The sequence below is a fragment of the Giraffa tippelskirchi genome, chromosome 2, assembly GCF_054371585.1.
Source record: "Giraffa tippelskirchi isolate mGirTip1 chromosome 2, T2T-mGirTip1v1.2.pri, whole genome shotgun sequence".
NCBI lineage: Eukaryota > Metazoa > Chordata > Mammalia > Artiodactyla > Giraffidae > Giraffa > Giraffa tippelskirchi.
This window is the reverse complement of record NC_137276.1, coordinates 54,530,562-54,539,492: the sequence shown is the minus strand read 5'-3', so window position 1 is coordinate 54,539,492 and position 8,931 is coordinate 54,530,562.

Genomic DNA, 8,931 nt, shown 5'->3' with positions numbered 1-8,931 from the left:
TTTGGAAAATGTAAAGCCCTGGATTAACCATTAGCCTTTGCTTGAGTAGATAAGAAGATCAGTGATTATTTACATACTAATTACCATGAAATATATTGTACCATCATAAGATTTACCTTCTGCCTAAGCCTGTTTCTTAAAAGAGGGAAAGCACTTTTCTAAAATTACAAAGTTTGTTTTTAAAAAGCCAAAGACTTGATTTCTGACTTTGCAATTATGGATATTTAATATAAGAAACTAGGTATCAGAATGTTTGTTAAGAAAAATGTGTCTCTCCACATAGAATTGTAAATTGTTTTCCATGAGTGCTTACTCTTACACATTTTGTGATTATAAATCTGCTCTTTATACAATCATTTATATTGATAAGAATACCTCAACAATATAAAAAATACAGTAGGTGCTTGTACAATTAAGAGTATGTAAAATCATTTTTCCTTTTAAAAATCATTTAAATTCTAAAAGGTTACTCCAAAACACAATGCAGAAACTTTGTTTTTTATGACAACAAAACATAAAAACATCTTATGAAACTCTTAGAAGAATATGTAGAATATTTTTGCATCCTATAAGGAAGGAAAGATACACATACACACACTGATAAAACAAACAAAAAAACCTGTATAACAGAGACATCATAAACAACAAAGTTAAAAATATATTTGGAGAAGGTATTTACAGCATATATAACAGTTATTATCAAAAACATACAAAGAACTCAACTTTCAATTTTAGAAGACAACATATAGATTTTTAAAATATCACATGAAAAAGCTGGTCATATGATATGAAAAGAAATTCACAAAGGAAGAAGCCAAATCATGAAAAATCACGAAGAAAATCTCAATCATGTGAGAAGAAAGCCAATTATTTTTTCAAGTTTTTTTTTATCATCCTCAGAGTAGAAAAATACATGGCATACCTAAAGTTGGCTAGGATTATAAGCAAAAAGGAAGTCTGCCATCTACTAGAGGAAATATCTACTATGGAGAACATCTGGTCTAGTAAATTTAAAAACTTGACTGTGCTTTCAATGACAACCCCTCAATCCTACATTTGGTAAGTACTTTAGAGAAATCTTGCACGTGAACAATAGTAGTCATGTCAAGGTTGTTTTTTATAGCGGGGCACAATAAAAAAATTATAGTATTTAAACATCCATCAATAAAATAAACTGTGTAATATTCATATGTTGAAATACCATATAGTATTTAAGATGAACAAACTTATTTTATATATAAAATGCATGGAAAGAATTGTATTACCTAGTGTTAAGAAATCCAAGTTGCATAAAGAATAATTATTTCTGTGAAATTTTAAAACAGAAATACAGAATGAAATTTATATGGTAACTCTTCTTAAATATAGCATGAAAGTGTACAGTATATCTAGTGATTAATATTCTGCATGAATTTGGCTAGACAGATTACGCACCTATATATGTGTGTCTGTATATATATATATGTAAAGAGAGAGAGAGAATGAGAGAGAAGAATGGCACAGGGTTAAGAAATAGAACTCTGACTAATATAATACTGTTTAAATCTCAAAACATTCACAGGAAATATGTCAAGCCAACTTCAGGTTGGTAGAAGGAGGCAGGGAGGCAAATTGTTTGAGGGCAGTAACAAAAATTGGCTTTCCCTATAATGTTTTATTAAAGTACATATATCATTATATGCAATTTTATATAAATGTACATATTCATATCTCAGGCAAAAATGTTAATTCTAGAAAGTAGGAACATGAAAATGATTTCCATTATTCTCTCTACTTTTCTATACTTTTAAGCACAAAATAAATAAGCATTGCATGACAGAGCAGTTTTATCTTCATCATTACAATGGTGCTGCTTTGCATGAAGTCCTGATTCACGTGGCTTGTGTGAACACTACCTCAGTGAAATGTCCCTCATGCTTCCCTGCAATTGCACTTTAATTTCATTTCATTCAGCAACATTTCGCCTCCTAATGCAGTCATAGAGGGAACCATGCCCTGGATTGAGAAAGAACATGACTTTGATAATGAAAACTAAGATGAAAGTGAAAGTGTTAGTCGTTCAGTCATGCCTGACTCTCTGAGACGATGTGGACTGTAGTCTGCCAGGCTCCTCTGCCCATGGAATTCTCCAGGCAAGAATACTGGAGTGAGTTGCCATTTCCTTCTCCAGGGGAAACCTTCTCAACCCAGGGATCGAACCAGGGTCTTCTGCAGATTCTTTACCATCTGAACTACCAGGGAAGCCCAAATTTAAGGGCTTCAAATTAATAACTTTGGTTTATTCACCAACCTTAGCTTCTTCCCTCCTGATCTGTCTTCTTCACAGGCCAGCCACTAGGGTACCACAAGTCTCCAAGGCAGTTATGAAGAGACCATCAGCTGGGAGCTCAGTATTTCCTTTCTAATATAGATAGTGAGCTTTGCAACCCACAGATTTAACATGCACAGAATTTTGAGCACTCACAGAGTTGCTCTAAGAGTGGCGTCGCTGTGCTCACTCTCAGAGAGAAACCTCTTCTTTCCTATGCAGCTAAACTTGTGTCTCAGATCACAGAATGTCACCTGGTCTGGGTCCACCTTCTAATAAGGTCACTGAAACCTCAGTCTCAGCCCAGCCAGGAGTCCTTCTCCCTCAGAAAGACTAGGTCTCCTTTCATCAGGTAAATTTTGTCACCTAATGATGACCAACTTATTTTTATTAGGCTCTAGGTTTGACCAATTTTGATTGTTAACAATATGGTAGATGCAGAGCTGTGTATTTTACTTACATAATTGTTGCATAATTAAAGATCCCTATTAGACAAACCTTCTCCATTTTAAGAAGAGGTGATTGCAGCACAAAGGTTAAATGGTTTGTCCATAGACACATTACTATTATTGATCTAGTCTCTGATTTAAACTCAGAGCTGTCTGCTTCCGGGGCAATTGAGGTGGATTGAATACGATGGTGAAGAAGGAGGACAGGGAACTAACTTTCCCCATGAACACATCGAAAATACATTGATATGTGAATGAATTTTCTCTGAAAACTATGAACTGGCAGATGGGCTCCTGTAAAACCAAGGCTGTAAGTAAGATCCATGCATAATTGGGCTGGGACCTGTGCCACTGGGAGGTGACTCAGCAAAAGGGAGAATCCACACAAAGACAAGTACCCTGAGGAGTGAGCAATAAGAATCACAGAAGAGGTGTTCTAGCCCTGGGGTTCTACGTTGGAAAAGATGAGCCCCATGGGTGACTGGAGGGCTGCTGGTACTAACAGGAGGGCTGTGGGAAGCTTGGATTTTGCTCAAGTTGAGTGCAGGAGTGCTGGCTTGTCCCCAAAGAATGGTATAGAGAGCACAGATAGGATTATTCTAATGGCTTCTGGGTTTCCTGTAACTGCCTCAGCACATGCCCAGCGCCAAGCTGACTGAATCCTCCAGCCCTGCTCACTCCAAGTCACAGCGTGGCACTGGATTTGGGCAGCCACAACCAGGGAGACTTGGTCATGGGACTCAGAGACGACACAGTCCCAGGGCAAGGCCTGGGTAGGGTGGTTGGCAGCCATTTTTCGGCACATGAGAATAAACCAAGAGCAATGAAGGCAGACACTCCCACACAGCTCACAGCCTGATACACACCGAGAGTTCACGCGAGCCCCACCCAGCTTGCAGTGCAGCTCCACAACAAGGCATGTGGGGGGAGCTGGGGGAAGGGATCGTTCCTTCGTGTAGGACAAAGGGGAAGTTGGGGGAAGGGATTGTTCCTTTGCGAACGACAAAGGGGACTTGCAGCGGAGGCTGCATCTGAGCAGAGCAAGGGCAGCAATCACAGGTGCCTGCACAGGCAGCACATCACAGACAGGTTGGACCTCCGTCTGCAGCTGTCACGAGCCAAGAGCTGCCATGGGCCTGCCTCGCTTCAGCACTCCCTCCATCTGCGGTAAGTGTCCCAGCGCTGGGAGAGGGGTAAACACACACTTAAAGAAAACAGAGCAAGCTGGTGCCCTCAAGGCTTCTGCTCCAGCAACTTGGGATCAGACCTTGCTCCTGAAGGGGTAGTGGCAGCCACTGAGAAGAGGGAAAGTACTGCCTCACACCTGACTCCAGTACTAGCCATTCCATCCCAGCCCCATCCCCTATCAAGGTGATAGTGGTCAACACACACTGAGGAAAGATGTGACTTGCTTCCCTGTCAAATCCAGGGCTCCAAAGACACTGAGCCCTTGCAGTCAGGGATGCCCCCAGACAAGAACATCCCTTCAAGACTGCAGTAGGTAGCTGGTTCACCTAAATTCTGAACTGTCAGAGATGGTTAAACAAAATGAAAAGGCAGAGGAACTGCTCTCAATTGAAAGAGCAACATCGTGAAAAAATAATGAAACAGAAATTAAAAATTTATCAGACAAAGAATTCTAAGCGTTGGTAATAAAACTGTTAAGAGAATTAGGGAACAGAATAGATGAATATAGTGAAAATTATAACAAGGAACTAGAAAATATAAAAAAGGCTCAATTAGAAATAAAAAATTCAATAACTGAAATTTAAAGAAAAACACACACTAGAAGGAATGAATAGCACATTAAGTGATAGTGAAGCTTGCATAAGTGAAAAATAGAACAATGGAAATCACCCAATCATAACAGCAGAAAGAAAAATGAATTTAAAAAATTAAAACAGTTTGAGAGATCTCCGAAGTAATAATATTGAATATACCAACATTTGCACTGTAGGGGTCTCAGAAAGAGAGAGAGAAGGGGATTCAAAAACATATTTGAGGATATGGCTAAAAACTTCCTAACCTGAAGAAGGAAACAGATATTTTGTCATAAAAAATTCTGATCATTTATAGTTATTTTCCAAACACTTGCTACAGAGGTCTATCAACAAATCCTCCCCTGTGCTTTTCACCTGCTTTCTGTTCTTCAATATTCTAAATTCCTGCATTGTTTTAGCATGTTCTATTCATAACATTGAACAGAAGAACTCGTAAGGAATAATTGATCCTTTTTATTCAATTTGTATCACTATGACTCCTGCAAGTTGAGGTCCCCAGGCAATAATACAAAGACTCTGAGGATAGAGATTGCCTGCTAAGTAGCTTCAGTTATGTCCGACTCTTTGCTACCCTATGGACTGTAGCCTGCCAGATTCCTCTGTCCATAGGATTCTCCAGGCAAGAATGATGAACTGGGTTGCCATGCCCTCCTCCAGAGGATCTTCCCAACTCAGGGACGGGGTCGAACCCGTGTCTCTTATGTTTCCTGCATTGTCAGGAGGGTTCTTTACCACTGTCACCACTTGGGGAGACCAAGATAGAGATTAAAGTACAGGAAGTTCACTAAGAAGTGTTCTTGGGATTGACATCTATGGAAGTAAAGGAAGCCAACTGAAAGAGAGAAGTTGGGCAGTGGTGAAGTCTCAATCAAGATTTCGGCTTACTCCTTGAAGAGTTCTAAAGCTGATCTGGTGCTTCAGAGTTGTATAGATTTAGGACAAATGCCTCACTCCTTAAACCTCTGTTGCTGCTGCTAAGTTGCTTCAGTCGTGTCCAACTCTGTGCGACCCCATAGACGGCAGCTCACCAGGCTCCGCCATCCCTGGGATTCTCCAGGCAAGAACACTGAAGTGGGTTGCCATTTCCTTCTCCAATGCATGAAAGTGAGAAGTGAAAAGTGAAGTTGCCCCCGACCCCATGGACTGCAGCCTACCAGGCTCCTCTGTCCATGGGATTTTCCCGGCAAGAGTGCTGGAGTGGAGTGCCATTGCCTTCTCCTTAAACCTCTGTGCAGATCAGTTATTTGGTGCTCCCGCAACAGTGAGAGGGCATACTCTTGGGTAGTCAATTCTCCTAAGCCAAGGCAGTTCCTGAAAAGTGATAATGCTGAGCACTGTCTTGGCAATTGTCTTCCCTGTAGCTTGGGAAATAGGTCCTTCAGTCTTGTGGCCCTATTTCAGTCTATATGGGTGTGTGTGTATTAGTTGCTGAATTGTGTCCAACTTTTTGCGCCCCATGGATTATAGCCCTCCAAGCTCCTCTGTGCATGGAATTCTTCAGGCAACAATACTGGAGTGAGTAGTCATTCCTTTCTCCAAGGGATCTTCCTGACCCAGGGATCAAACCTGGGTCTCCTACATTACAAGCATATTCTTTATAGTCTGAGCCACCAGGGAAGCCCTGGTCTATATGAGTAGAACATCATAATGTCGACTGCAATGACATTATTTACAGAGTTCAGCACTTCTGAGGGTACAGTTGACCCTTAAACACATAGGTTTGGACTGGTCAGGTCCATTGATAGAGGGATTTTTTTTTTCCATAAGTAGGTGTTACGTGATTCAAGGTTGGTTGAATTCAAGGATACTGACAGAGGTGGGTTGTAAAGTTAAAGGCAGATTTTCCCCTATGTGAAATGTCAGTGTCCCTAACTCTAGAGCTGTTCAATGGTCAACTGTACTTAGGAGACAGAGTGGGGGAGAAGTAAGCTCTGAAAGTTAAAAAAATTCAGAAACAGTTACAGATTTAATTAAATTTTGAATTCCCTCTTGTTTAAAAATAAGAAATTGTGAGTGGAATAGGTTAAAAGAGGTCAGTGGGTTATTTTTGGACTAACAGTTCATGTTGAGGGTAGAAAAATCCCAAGACAGGGATTGACTTTTAGTTAATAAATAAATGGTTCTTGGAAGTCAATTAATCCCTTGGACTTCTAGTTTCACCATACAAGCGACAGTCTCCCACATCATGGGCATAAAGATTATGAGAGCCTATGTAGAATCCATCACTGTGTGAAGGAAGATGGCTTAGTAACAATGATCTTAATGATCTCAGTAACAATGATCTCCCAGTTAATCCTGGGAGTTACTGTATTAGTCTGAGTTCTCTAGTGAAAGGTAACCAATAGGATATACATATTCTTATTATTATTACAGAGAGAAAGAGCAAGAAAATTTATTATGAGATATTGGCTCAGGAAATTACAGAGGCTGAGAAGTCCCAAGAATAGCAATCTGGAGAGCCACAGGAGCTGACAATGTAGCTCTATTCTGCATTTTAAGGCCTGAGAACCAGTAGAGCTAATGGTGCTAGTTCGAGTATAAAAGCCAATAGGCTCAAAACCAAAGAAGGTCCAATGTTTCCATTCAAAAGCAAGAAAAGACCAATGTCCAAGCTGAAAACAATCAGGCACTAGGATTTCCTTCTTCTCAGCCTTTTTGTACTATTCAGGCCCACCCGAGTTGGGGAGGAAAATCCACTTTACTTATTTTTCTGATTTAAATGTGTATCTCACTCAGAAGCACCCTCATAAACATGCTCCAGAATAATGCTTGACCAAATATCTGGGCACCCCATCACCCAGTCAAGCTGATGCATACAATTAGCCATCACACACAGGTTACTCCAAATTCAAACATTGTATTATAATATGAAATCCTTCAGCGATCACACTGTAAAAGAAATTCAGAAATGTGTATCTAACTAATTGGTCTAATCTCCATGATCTGTTGTCACTGAACCCTGAATTCACCTGACAACCACCCTTCTCTGTTCAAATCACCATATTTGGGGGTAGTTGTATAAGACAAATCCTTGCTCCATTATTATTCTTTTGAAATAATAGAATAACTTACCCAATATCCTGCTGTTGCTCAGTCATGTCTGACTCTTTGTGACCCCGTGAACTACAGCTCATCAGACTCCTCCATCCATGGGATTTTCCAGGCAAAAATACTGGAGTGGGTTGACATTTCCTTCTCCAGGGATCTTCCCCACACAGGGATCAAACCAATGTCTCTTGCAAGTCTCCTGCATTGCAGGCAGATTCTTTAGTGCTGTGCCACCACGGAAACCCATAATATCCTGCTAATAAAGCCCATGGGACTAGAAATTAACCTTATTATTAATTTCTAGTCCCAAGGGGCTTTTGGAGAGGAAAGGGTTCTTCAAAAGCCCTAAGGGTAAGTTAAAAGACAAACAGAAATTCCTCAAGTTAGAGCGTTAAAAATACAACCAGATATTTGGCCCATTAAGAATTAACTACTTGCTAATCTGTCTTGATGAAAGTGAAAGAGGAGAGTGAAAAAGTTGGCTTAAAGCTCAACGTTCAGAAAACTAAGATCATGGCATCTGGTCCCATCACTTCATGGGAAATAGATGGAGAAACAGTGGAAACAGTGTCAAACTTTATTTTGGGGGGCTCCAAAATCACTGCAGATGGTGATTGCAGCCATGAAATTAAAAGATGCTTACTCCTTGGAAGGAAAGTTATGACCAACCTAGACAGCATATTAAAAAGCAGAGACATTACTTTGTCAACAAAGGTACGTCTAGTCAAGGCTATGATTTTTCCAGTAGTCATGTATGGATGTGAGAGTTGGACAGTGAAGAAAGCTGAGTGCCAAAGAATTGATGCTTTTGAACTGTAGTATTGGAGAAGACTCTTGAGAGTCCCTTGGACTGCATGGAGATCCAACCAGTCCATCCTAAAGGAGATCAGTCCTGGGTGTTCATTGGAAGGACTGATGTTGGAGCTGAAATTCCAATACTTTGGCCACCTGATGCGAAGAGCTGACTCATTTGAAAAGACCCTGATGCTGGGAAAGTTTGGGGGCAGGAGGAGAAGGGGACGACAGAGGATGAGATGGCTGGATGGCATCACCGACTTGATGGACATGAGTTTAGGTAAACTCCAGAAGTTGGTGATGGACAGGAAGGCCTGGCGTGCTGCAATTCATGGGGTCACAAAGAGTTGGACATGACTGAGAGACTGAACTGAACTGAACTGAATCTGTCTTATCTCAATGAACTGAATGGGTATTTATCTTTCTTCTCCATGGCCAATAAAATGGAAAGCCATGTCATTATTCTAGCATCTCTCGGGATTAGTCTCTTAGAGGCCTTGCCACCATAGAAACAGGAGAGGCTCAGTGATTGTTGGGTACCTTCCCAGTT